The sequence below is a fragment of the Stigmatopora argus genome, unplaced genomic scaffold (assembly GCF_051989625.1).
Source record: "Stigmatopora argus isolate UIUO_Sarg unplaced genomic scaffold, RoL_Sarg_1.0 HiC_scaffold_233, whole genome shotgun sequence".
NCBI classification, from domain to species: Eukaryota; Metazoa; Chordata; class Actinopteri; order Syngnathiformes; family Syngnathidae; genus Stigmatopora; species Stigmatopora argus.
Window position 1 is genome coordinate 14,256 of NW_027520220.1, and position 10,607 is coordinate 24,862.

General features: G+C 49.9%; 1 pseudogene; it reads left to right on the forward strand.

The window, feature by feature from the left end:
• Window positions 1-4,691: 4,691 nt before the first annotated feature.
• Window positions 4,692-7,025, forward strand: LOC144070567 (high-affinity choline transporter 1-like; annotated as a pseudogene).
• The last annotated feature ends 3,582 nt before the right edge of the window (window positions 7,026-10,607 follow it).

Genomic DNA, 10,607 nt, shown 5'->3' on the forward strand with positions numbered 1-10,607 from the left:
CTCGTCGTCTTCATCTGGAAGTGGCGGTACAACATGACATTCAACTTCATTGGACTCTTTCGAGATCTCCCAAAGCTCTTCGGCTTCATTGGAAGGAGGCGGGGGTAGCGGATAACAACACGGCCCGTAAAAGACTTGTGTCTTCGGTGGTTCTTCGCCTGGAGGAATACCATGAAAGCGACCTTTCTTGGGAATAATCACCCGCTTCAGAAACAAATTCTTCTGCAACCATTCCCTTCGATACACAAAAAGAAATTTGGAATGCACGGGTGTCAGCTTTTTCGCCAATTGTTTCTTTCGGAGTCGGAGACGGGCTTTGAGTTGTTTTTCTGCATCCACTGGGATGACGACGAGTTCTGGTACGTAGATGGGAATGTCGTCACCCAGAGGCAAGGGGTTTGCATTCCTTGCAATCTTCGCAGAGCTCCACTTCGGTAGAGTTGATTAGAGAGCTAGTGCGCTGTTGTCGGCGAAAGGTCCAATTGCCCCTTTGCCACCGAAGACAACATCGACAAGTACGCGTGTTGCTCACCAAAGGACCTGGCGCAACCTGCGAGGTGCGACAGCCACTTCGTTGTAAATGTCGCTGCCAAGATCATCTTTGTTGCAAACGAGAGTGTGTACTGTCAGTGAGAAACGTGAAAGAATGAGAGTGCAGAAAATTGTGTGCGGTATCACTGCGTCGGAACGAAGAGAGGTACACGATTTTGCATCGTGACTTTCGCACCGTTTTCTCCTCGCTGGCGTGGACTCGTCAGTAGCTTCACGATGGAAGATCTTTCGGGGGATCCCTCCCCGGAAGGCTCCAGAAGGGTAAAAAACCATTTCCAATGATTGATTGTCGTGTGGCGGAAGTATGAAGACTTTAAAAGCAAGCAGGTTGATCCGATGGAGTTGCTGTGTTGTTACTTACTACTACGCCCAACAAAAAATGACTCCTTCGAGTAAGCGTCCGTCCATATGACAGGTGCGTTCTTTTTTCACATTGCAGAGATACATAAACCGGTTCCTTTGGTAGGAGGAGCCGAGACAAGTCGGAGTGGATAAATGTGTTGCGATACGAGCCAGATGGCGGCCTGTTGACTCTATGTTGATAACGTCTAAACGTTACCTTACCTTCATGGAAATTGCGAGTAGGCGAAGACCAGGCAGGAACCTAATCTACCAGATTAGAAAGAACCTATCCTGTAGACGATGCTGTCGCCGTCCTAAAATTAAAAAAACTAGGTTGATCGAACGGAAGGAGTACATCTCTAGTACCGAAAGAGACCGGTTGGTTTTGGACAAGAGTTACTTGCTTGCTTGCCCTGGCCCCCAAAACCCAAGGAGTCTTCGCAGCCGTATAGATAGTATTGGGATGGTTGCTACTTGTTCTCTTATAGATAATGGGACCGCAAATGACGATGATTGGGATAGTCGCAAGTTGCATGAGGCTGTCGTTCGCGCACGTGCCAGTTCCCCATGGCTGTACCTTCCACAATTTGCGTTTCCATGGTACGAAACACTTGCGCCGCCTGCTTGTTGAATTGACGTTGGCGTTCCTCGCTGCACCAACAGTCGCCAAAGAGTTCCAAGGAATGTTCCCACAAATTAGAAAACATATTGCTACTGGCGTTGGGGCTCGCGCCGCTGGATTGGCGGCGATGCTTGTCCATAGCGTGGGCAATCTTAAATTGGAGCGTTTCCAGGCGGGTGACGACTTGTTTCATTGTGGGTCGGTCGTGGGAGTCTTGGGCCCATCCATCGGTTAGCAAGTCTCGAATTTCGGCTGGCCAATTGCCCAAAACTGAAGGTCGGGCGCCTTCGTGACAGACAAAGAGCTTGTGCATGGCCGCATTGTACATTTCAAAGGGTCGGGTCAAACTCAACATTGTGTGAAAGACAATGGCAAAAGAGTAGACGTCCGCTTTGAGATTGTAGTGTTGTGTCAGAAAGATCTCAGGAGCCTAAAAGACAAAACAAGTCGTTAGATGGGGAGAGAGACCAAAGTAAATCAAAACATGATATCTTCTTTCCGTACCATGTATCTCCTGGTACCGACTCCCGACATGTGAAAGACTCGGTTGGGATCTTCCGCGGCCACTTGCGGAAGCTCCCGGCACAATCCAAAGTCAAAGATTTGGACCAGGGGCCCTCGAAAGCCAATATTGTCCGGTTTCAAGTCCCGAAAAATAATTTCCTTCTCGTGCAAGTATTCCAAGCCCTTGGCAATCTGCACAGCGATATCCGTCTTTTCTCGATAGTCAATGAGTCGTTTGGACCAAACTTGTTGTTTGCACATGGGAATCATCTTCCATTGGACAATCCGATGGGCCAAGGTCTGATCCAATCGATCCAAAATGAGAAAAAAAGAGTCGTGATGCAGCGAGGCCGAAACACCTTGATTGCAGGTGTTTTGGGGGTGAAAGGACTGCAAGCCGCCCGACCAGGCGCGGAGCTTGCAAATATTAGGATGCTGTTGCAATCGCAACAAAAACTTGGCTTCCATAACCAAATCCGAAGCCGCATGCACAAATTTGGTCATGTTGTTCTTGCTGTCTTCACTTTGACAACAGTATTGTTCGAACAAATCTTGGCGCAAGTGTTTAATCGCGTACCGACAATAGCCGTGCTCGGTGAGGGCCGTATGTTCCATCAAATCTCTCGCAATTTCCATGTCTATATCGTCCTGTTCCTGCTGCGTACCATGGCCTTCTCCCAAGAGATCTTCCACTCCTGAAACCGGTTCCTCGGCATCTCTCGAGTCCGAGGAGGCTCCCTTCTTCTTCTTGGTTCGGGCAAAGGACCTTGCATGCTTGGGCCGAAAGCCCCAGACTTGGGAGACTTCCGAAAAGGCACCTCGCCCCAAAACAGACGAGACTATCACTTCTTGTCGATCAAAGACAGAAATGTTGGCCGAGGCTTGGGTCATCGCCTCCAACGGAGGATAGGGACTGGGAGGCGCCGTGGCCCGGGGAAGCGTCTCCAAGGGCGTCGTAAAGATGCGCGTTTGTTTGGAGAGTTTGGCGACTTCGTCCCGAATGGATTGATACAATTCCAACGTTTTATTGGCCGAAAGAAGGGCGGGGGCAGGTTCCTGGCTCGCCGTCGCGGGGGCGCTACTCGCCGCCGTGGTCGGTGGCGCCGAGGTTCCCGGAGACTCGGGGTCTCGCGATTCTAACGTCGGAGGGATTGAAGCGTGGGTTTTATGGGAAGGGGCGTCACTGTCAATGGGAGTGCCTGGGTTCAAGGCCCGTTTGGGAGTAGACGTTTGACTGAGCAGGTCAGTCGTGGCAGTGGTGGTGGAAGAGGTTGGCGCTGCGGTCATGGCAGTAGCATGAGCCGAAGACAGGTCTTCCCGAGGAAGAGTTGCTTCCAGAGTGCATTCATGCTCCTCGTTGGGATGGGACGCGTGGTTTGTATGAGACTTCATGATGTTGATCACGACTGCCGAATCACGATCACAATCCAAGCCGAGATGCTGGACTTTCAACTCTTACGCCTTCTCTCAAGTCAACTAGTAGGATCCTTGACTTGTAGCTAAACTGGCTTCGTTGCTTCTGATGTTAAAATGTATTGACGGAGGAGTACATAGTTGTCACACCAACATCAACCGCCCTCTCCCGCTTTCTGTCTTTCTGAGGCGGTCAATGGCTGTCTTCTCTTCACGGACTGGGCTTCGGGTGTCGGCAGGCCGGGAGAGCTCTCCCATTGGTGGACCGGACAAAAATTTCGAAGCTCAACTGCTCCTATTATCAGAGAACAGTCGCTCAGGCTCGTTGATCCCTACTTCCCTGCCAATAAACCGTTATACAAGGGTTACACGTCTGTGCCCCGGCTATCCCAGAAGCGCACCAAAAATCACGAAACGAGATGTCACGGCGTCGAGCGCCTCTCGCCACGGGTCAACATTACTGCCTTGCGACAAGTCAAGAGTGACTATCCTTAGGCAAAGCGACTCTTCTCATATTTCTCACTGGTAGGTCGATGGCTCTTTCAGGTTGGCCGCGGACTGCCAAGAGTGTTTCGCTGCCTCGGAATGCTGTACCACAATACTACTACTACTACTGCATCTTCTTTGCTTGTCTTCTTCCTCGTCGTCCTTTGGGACTTGGGGCCGTTGTTCTTTCGTCTCCTCCTCCTTATTTACACTCCCAGAAAACGTAACTAGAATTGATGATGAATTCGGTGGGTCGTGACTTGCCAACGACGAGTGGAGTACATATCGATATGCAAGGAGTCGGTGACCTTCCAAAATTCTAGTACCCGAATTCGCTGCACGTATCATTGGACTGTAGATCGTTAATCTCTTTGGTAGAACGACATTCTTCTTGGCGCGCATTTTCTAAATAATGTTCGTGCGCTTCGTGCTATCGTCTGTCCCTTTGTTGCCTTTCTCATTTCCGGCTGGTGGGAGTCCGATACAAACTTGGAAGTGCTGCAGCTCTGCCGGAAGTTTCAAGATCTTTTTGCTCCTCTTCGCGGCAATGTCGCATCGGATAGTTTGAAGTATCTGGACTTACTGTTTTGTCCCAAAAAGGAGACGTCAATTTCTCGTCCGCACATAATCAAATCCAAGTGGCATATCCAAGTGCTACCTCGTCCAACGCACTCTGGACGCACCTTGGTCACACACATTCTCTTCTTCGATGCGTTGAAACCAACAACAACAACAACAACAACGCGGCTAGTGCTATCGTTTCTGAGCAATCATGTTACGATTAATCTCAACCGCGCAATGGGCCTTGGCCTTGTTGGTGGCCTTGGTGGCAACGACTGTCTCGGCACAAGATTGTTTTGCCGATCCCGCCTTTAATGAATTCTTCGCCGTCGAAGAACCCACCTGTTGTCAATCCGATGTGTGCGCGATTCCTTGTCCGGAACCTTCGGAGCCTCCCTCCAAAGGTAGGTACAAGTGATTGTGTATTGGAAACAGGAGTTCTTGAGGGAGATCCAGAATCACAGTACCAGAATTGGACCCGGATATGATTCGAAGGTGTTCGCATCTGCTGTTCACTGGTGCGTTGGCGCTGTGTCACTCATTCCAAAGACTCACCGAATTCTATTCCCCATTTCGTTTCCGCAGGCTTTGGCATTGTTATTATTGCTGCCATTGTCATTTCCTTTTTGATTGGCTTTGCGACTCTCTTCTTGGTACAAGGCGAAGCCGAAAACTTTTTTGTGGCCGGAAAATCCTTGCCGCTCTGGATTGTCGCCATGACATTGGGAGCCCAATCCATTGATACCAATTCCATTTTGGGAAATGCGGACTTGAGTTACAAGTTTCACTTTTTCGATGGGGCCGTCTTGCCTATTGGATTGGGATTGTCCTTGATTTTGAATGGGCTCTTCTTAGCAAGACACATTAACGCCGAAGAAAACGTGCTCACTTTACCCGATGTCCTGGCCAAGCGCTATGGACGAATTGTTGAAGTTTTGGTGTCGATTATGACGATTGTTTCATTTATGATGTTGTTGGCTGGAAACTTGGTAGGGATGGGAGTCACTTTGGCCTATTTGTGGGACATAGAAACTGCGGCCGCCATTTGGATTACAGCCGTTATTGTTTGGGCTTACACGGTGTCGGGAGGTCTCTTTAGTGTGGCCTATACCGATGTGGCGCAAGGACTTGTGGGATGGTCCGGCTGCGTCGTCTTTGCGTACTACATGGTTATCAATGAGCCCAATAACGCAGCGCCGCCCTCGATTGGTCTCCCCCGGATATATCTATCCCGACAATATCGGAGACGGAGGTATTTGCGATCAATACGAAGGAGTGGCATGTACCAATGATGCTTCTTTGTGCTGCTACAATGTGGACAAGTGGTGTCCATCGGATGGTGCCAATGGAACCGACTGCATCACCGACAATGGAGCCTATCCCTTCGGAGATCAGCCCGTGTTCAACAATCAATTGTTTGACAAGGCTGCTTTGACCCCCTTCCCGAATGCCTTCTTTTGGGATTGGTGCACTATTATTATTTTGGGATTCGGTAACTTGGCGGCATTGGACTTTCAAGCTCGATGCATGGCTGCTAAGACACCAAAGATTGCTGCTTGGGGATGTTTCATTGGTGGAATATTTACCCTTTTCATTGGAATCCCCTTTGCCTACATGGGAGCAATCACACGGTGAGTAATTTCAGCACGATTGTTGTTCTATGAGTTCTTTCGATCGTCTAATCCCGAGACTTCTGTCGACAGAGTGTACTACGGTCCCGACTCGGTCCACGCCGAATTCGAGACGGACTCGTGCCACGCGTTGTTGGGTCTTCCCACTTGCGCTCTTTGGGTCCCAGACCCCGATGCCTTTATCAAGCTCTTGACTCATGAAGCTCCTCCCTTCTTGGGTGCATGGTGCCTCTTTGGGATTGTCGCCGCTTCCATGTCCACCGCGGATGGAGCGATTCTGGCCATGGGAACAGTATTTTCGCACAATGTCATCCGGCAGTTGGATACCATCTTTCCCAATATTGTGACCCCAGATAACTTGCTTACTGTGGCACGTCTCTCGACCATTCCGTTTACCTTGGCAGCGGCCTTAATTGCCGCCTACTACAAATCGGACAATCCTGCCGGGTCAACGGGATACCTGCTGATTGTGGCCTTTGACGTGGTCTTGGCCACCGTCGTGGCACCACTCTTTGGTTGCTTCTATACTTCCACCTCCCCCGAGCCCTCGTGCCGCCTTGTTCAGTGTCTTGTCGGGAGCGATTACTCGCATTACGCTCGAGTTTGTCTTGAAGAAGGATGGATTCTTGTTGCTTCCGTTCAATATTCCCGAGTTTGACAATGTAGGCCCCGCCGCAAGTTTCAACGTACCCGTGTTCTTCGATGAGCCAGCCGATGTCGTTTGGGATCCTGATGTGGACCAATGTGACTCACCAAAATTTGAGGATTATACGGGAGTGGATTCCTTGTCCGCGTTTGCCGTTTCCATTGTCGTCTTTGTGTTGGTCCAGCTGTTGGAGTCGTGCAAGGGGGGGGCCTCTCTTTACCATGCCCGGATTGGAACCTTACGAGAAAGATTTGGGTCATTCTCCTAGCAAGGTGGAAGAGGACGAAGCAGAAAAGGTTGTTGAGCAATAGGATCCTTGCCTTGTCGTCAAGCAGCTAAGAAGTCCCTTGACCCAGTCGGCGCTGACTGAGGGCGAAACTATGCTCTGATTCGATGACAGCAACGATTGTTGTTCCCTTTTTGTATCATTCTATATATGTTAATAAAAAGTGTTTGATTGCGTCTCCTCGATGTTCAGTAGGTGTCCTAAGAGGAGATTAATAGTGTCTACCAGAGATGGAAGAAGGGGGAAGATGAAAGTGGGTATGCTGTCCTTCCTTCTGACCCCCATGAATGAATGCTCATCGATATGTCCTTTGGTCTTCAGACGGACAAAACTACAAGAAGTTTGGGTAATCGACGTGTCCCTCTGAATGGCACACCGGCAAACGGCACATCATTTCACTGCCGAACTTGGTCGTTTGAATTGAAGGACATATACTTGGTTCGGGTACTGGTAATAGCAACTTGAGGATTATAGAACAACGAAGACTACTACGCCCTGCCAACAAATCAACTTTTCAAACTTTCAAACGAAACGTGCACCGAAATAAAGTTCTTTGATTTCCGCACCCATGAGGAAATCTAGGAGGTGTCATTGGCACTATTAATTGTTGGGCATATTTGCCCAAACTGCTGTGACTCTTCGGCATACGGCTGTGAAGATTGCCCAAAAGATACGATTGGCCTGCAGTAGTGCCTATACCGATTACTGTAGTCGGCAGCTGTTTTGACAAACAACCAATCCAGCAAGCGGTACGATGATGCCTGGAAGGGTCAGGGAGAGAGCAGAGACGTTTTCTTTTCGACTCCTCTGGTCTCTCCCTACTCTCTGTGTAGAATTGGGTGGGGCGTAACCTTACGCTTAAGATAGACAAGATCGTGACACTCTCAATTTCATGTCACATACGACTCATTTAAAATGGTAGACGAATCTAGAGAAGGTCGTCGACGCGTCGCCTTCTCGAAGAACACTCATGGGAGGAAAGAACCAGCGCTTCCTAACGGAACTCGTATCCTTGGATGAGAATAATACAATGAGATTATCATAACCTCCAAACCACAACCAAGTCTTGAAGCGGGATCATGCAGAGGGCCCTCTCGCACCACAGACAGCAAGAAGAAAGGGTTCTCGATGCTCGCGATGCTCGATAACCCGACCAACATGAGTCTCGCACAACGTCGGCGTCGCATCTTGTTTCCAAGTTCGAAAGAGGGGAGTTCTACTATGAGAACGAACCAAGAGACGAGTCACCAAACACCTGCTCTCAGCACGGGTGTTGAAGCTGTCAGCAGTATCTCCGCAGCCTCGATTGTGCGAGGCTCCTTCAAAAGCGAAGGCGGTACTGCCGCTACAAGGCAAGAGGAGTCACCCGAGACCCTCTCGTTCCATCCTACGCCTAAAATAAGCGAAGGATGCAACCAGGAACAAGAAGATAAAGACGAGGCGAAGCCTCCGCCGTGCCTGTTTTGGATTCCTGCTCCCCTCTGGCGCAAACAGGAGCAAGACACGCAGGCCTTTGTGCAGTGGACGTCACAAGAGACAGAGGCAACTCTTTCTCCGTTGTCCCCAGAGCACGTATCACGAGCAGGAATCTCCTCCTCCTTGGATCCAACAAGTGGCGACTTATTGGTGAACAAGGAGATACTGCCATTGAAGAATGTTGTCGTCAAGCCTTGCCTTTCCGGTAGAGTCTCCTCGTTGTCTACGAGCTCCCTTACCTCGCATACGGGCACCTCATCTTCCTCTTCGGTTAGCACCCTCTGTACTTCAAGTCGATCCGCAAGGGCCGTCTCGTTTGGTCCCCATATTGTCGTTCATGAATATCAAGGCGACAAAGATCATCCAGGGACCAGTGGATGGTATACCAAGCAAGAAATGGAGGGCTTTCAACGCCGGGCAGTGGCACATCGATTGTATGCAAAGTTTCAAGAACAAAGTCGGAAGAAGCAAGAGGCCAAGAAGGAAGTATCGGATTTGTTATCCGATGATGAAGACGGCAACGAGGATGCCTTGCCGCCCACGCCTCCTCCGGCTTGGATGTCGTCGTCTCCTTCCCGGGCATTCACTTGGTCGGTCCAGTCTCCTACCAAGTTGAAACCTTTGCGGTGGAAACGGCAAGACTCGGAAGAAGAAGATGAGTATCCGAATGGATCTCCCCAACTAGTACGGCTGGCGTCGCACTCGTCCCCGTACTTGATTCCTCCGTCTGTACCGGATTTTCGGCCTTATCCAACAAGGATGGAACCGACTCTCAGGAGCAAGAGTTTGAATCTGATGGGATCATCTTCGGTTCTTCAGAAGAATGAAAACCTTCATGATAAGACTCCATCCTATTGCCCTCCACCAAGAATCTCCTTCTTGGAATCGTCCATCGGTGGAACGCCTCGCCAAGAAGAACAAGAGAACAAGAAGAAAGTTCTCCATGACGAGGACCAGCAAGACGACGAAGATGTTCAATTGAAACGTGCCCTACACTGCGAACCCTTTCGCTATCTCGTCACTTGTCAAGAGATTCGTCGCATCTTGATTGTCGACCCTCAAGACCTGTGTTTGGTTCTCTTTCGAAAACTCTTTACCACCTTGTTGCCGAGGGCGCTGGTCGACACGGTTCAAACACTGGGCCAAGCGCGTCAGGCCCTACAACGAGTGGAACGCGAGTATTGCTTGCAACAGGATTCCAAGATGAATTCGGGTCCTTATACAGGGAGATCGCAGGACACCAAAGTTCTCCCCTACGACCTGGTTCTCATTGAGGAACGATTGCGACCGCTGTTTCATGCTCAGCAAATGCAACTCCCTCAATTCGGTTCTCCTTCTGATTCACATGCAAGACAATCCAGTGAACATGGCCCTTGTTCCTCAGTGTATCATTCTGGATCTTCGTTTCTTCAGCAGTATTTGGAAGAACGAAAAAATAAAAAATCAACTGGTGGAAGCAGGTCATCGCCAGTTGCCAAGCTGTTGCAGCACATCCCGCCTCATCTACTAGGTCGGAGGGAAGTTTCCTGTCTGGACTACTACCCACCCGAACCCCTATGGATTGGAGTCAGTGCTTACATGAAGAAGGATCGGGCGGCCCTGGAAGATGCTGGAGCGGACTTTTGCTGGAGCAAACCCCCGCCGAAGGCCTCCAATCAACTTCGCAATGACCTATTGCGTCGCTTGCTGCTCAAGCGTGGCAAATACGAGATTGTCTCTGAACTCTTTGACCCAGAGGAGCACTAATGCATGGATGACTGGCCAGGGCTTCCCTCTTTCTTCCTCTGCCCGTCCGTCACGTTCACATCCATACTTTCACTGAATTTCTCTATCCATTAGGAACGACAAGATGCCGTAAGTGAACTGGTCGACAACTCCAATGAGATACAAATCTCGACTTCATCTTGTCGTGGTAGGATGGTATTCTAGCTAGATTCCGCTCACTTGTTGATCCCTTGCTCTATGTGGCTTCGGTATTCGTCATGCTCTTTTCAACAAATTGACTCAGGGAATGCCGAGTGCATTCGGCGCCGACGAATACCGAAGTACTCCATCGGACGGTGACGGGAGCAATCGTTACAGAACCAT